Consider the following 2,400-nt stretch of genomic DNA (forward strand, 5'->3'; position numbering starts at 1 on the left):
CTGGTTGGCTCCTCCCTGCAGCCGTGAGGAGAAGCTGTGTCTGTGAGCACGGAGCTGTTTTAGAGCAGAGCCATTTACAAATGCCTGGCTGCTTTGGGAAGGGGACTCTGGGGTGTATGAAATTCCTTCTGGGCACTTCTCCTTTTCCTTTAACCTTCTTTCCCTGAAAAAGGGGCAAAGGGGCAGAAATCCAGAGTCCAGGCTGGCAGGAATCATTGGTTGTGATAGAAGAACGATTTATAGAGGGATGTGAGTCACTAGACCAGTGTGTGGAGGTCCAAAATACAGAAGGTAACATTGATTTCCAGTGAGGATGAGGTGAGGGAATGATGGAGCCAGTGCCAGGCTCAAACACTGCTGGGTTTGGGGTTTCACAAGTGAAAGCTGGAAGGGACAACTTTAGTAATGTTTGTAAGGAAGACCCCGACAAGGAAAAGCAGCTGGAGGAGGCTGAGCATGGCCAAGATGTCTTGGGATCTGTCCCTGAAGGTGCCTGGCAGCTCATTGGTATTCTGGGAGCAGCTGTCCCGGGCAGGCAGCCGTGTCCTGGCTGTCCAGAGCACTGTCCCCAAGGGTGGCAGCCCGCCTGACACCAGAGCCAGCCCTGATTCTGTCCCTGTGCCCCAGGGTGTCCCCAGGGTGGGCACAGCATGGCTGGCCCTGCTCAGTGCACAGAGGAGTGCCCTGGCTGGAGCCTGGCAGGAGCTGGGGGGCATAGAAAGGATCTGAAGCTGTGGGAGAGAATCCAGAGGGGCACAGACCCAGTGGGGAAGGGTCTGGAGGGGCCACACAGGGAGTGCCTGAGGGCACTTGGCTTGTTCAGCTGGAGAAGAGACGGAGAGGAGAGCTCATGGATGTCAACAGCTTCCTCCTGAGGGGCAGCTCTGCTCTCTGTGACAGGGACAGGACCCAAGGGAACTGCTGGAGCTGTGCCAGGGAGGTTTAGGTTGGATATTGTAAAAGGTTCATCCCCAGAGGGTGCTGGGCATTGCCCAGGCTCCCCAGGGACTGGGCACAGCCCCGAGGCTGCCAGAGCTCCAGGAGCCTTTGGACAATGCTCTCAGGGATGTGCAGGGTGGGATTGTTGGGGGTCTGGGCAGGGGCAGGGGTTGGACTCCAGCCTCCCTGTGGGTCCCTTCTGACCCAGGATGTTCCATGGTTGCATCAGCAAACCTCTGCAGAGCAGCTGCCCTTTCTCCAACAAACTGCTCTTGCCAGCTCCTTGAGTTCTGCAAGCAAGGTGGGAACATGTGTGGCCATGGGGAAAAGCTGTTCATTGAATATTATCCCCAACTCTTGCAGGGAGAGAGGAAAACTTCCCAAGCCATGAGCCTGGTGAAATTTCCCTGAGGTACCTTCCAAGCATGGGCACGGAGGCTCTGGAGCTCTTCCCCTGCCCCACTCCAAACCTTGCATCTGTTTTCTTGTTCCAGGCTGTTTTGGGGATAATGAGATTAAATCAGTCTCTCCTCCTCCCCTAACTGGTGTTTCAAATCCTATTATCTTGTAAAGCATTTGGAATTCTGCCCCCCAAAATTGCATTAAGCTGAGATGGAAATTCCTTGCGGCTTAGAGTTGCCTCCATACGGCTTTGGGGTTTTGTTGCTTCTTGCTCTGCAGCTCCTGTGGGGACACAACCTCTGGGGCTGAATCCCAGGGAGATGGACTGACCCTGCTCAGGGAGGGCAGGGAAGGGCTGGGAGGGGGTACAGAAATCCTTGCCAAGAATGGGATTCACCCAGGAGAGAGCAAATGCTGTAAGATGGGATCCCAGTGAGACCCATCTTGGTCCCTTATCCCTTCTTGGTCCTGGTGTGTTTCTTGAGGGATGTTGCTTTGCCCTTTCCCACCACTTCTCTGCTTCCAGGGAAAAGTGGGGAATGCAGACAAGGAGAGGAGCAGGCTGGAGCAATCCATGGGTGCAGTGACAGGGCTGGTTCAAGGCCATGGGCTGGGTGGGGGGATACCTGGAGCTGCTCTTTGCTGAGGGGTTTCCTTTTACCAAGCAAACCAAATGTGGTACCTGTTGGAATGAGTCCAGAGGAGGCCACAGAGCTGCTCCAGGGTTGGAGCCAGGCTGGGAGTGCTGGGGATGCTCACCTGGAGAGGAGAAGGATCCAGGGAGAGCTCAGAGCCCCTTGCAGGGCCTGAAGGGGCTCCAGGAGAGCTGCAGAGGGACTGGGGACAAGGCCTGGAGGGACAGGAGCCAGGGAATGGCTGTAAAGTGAACAAGGGGATTTAAGTGGGATATTGGGAAGGAATTCTTGGCTGTGAGGGGGTGAGGCCCTGGCACAGGGTGCCCAGAGCAGCTGTGGCTGCCCCTGGATCCCTGGCAGTGCCCAAGGGCAGGCTGGGGCTTGGTCCCCCATCAGGGTGGATCCCCCCTGGGGCTGGGAGGAC

This window comes from Geospiza fortis, unplaced genomic scaffold (genome assembly GCF_000277835.1).
Source record: "Geospiza fortis unplaced genomic scaffold, GeoFor_1.0 scaffold150, whole genome shotgun sequence".
NCBI classification, from domain to species: domain Eukaryota; kingdom Metazoa; phylum Chordata; class Aves; order Passeriformes; family Thraupidae; genus Geospiza; species Geospiza fortis.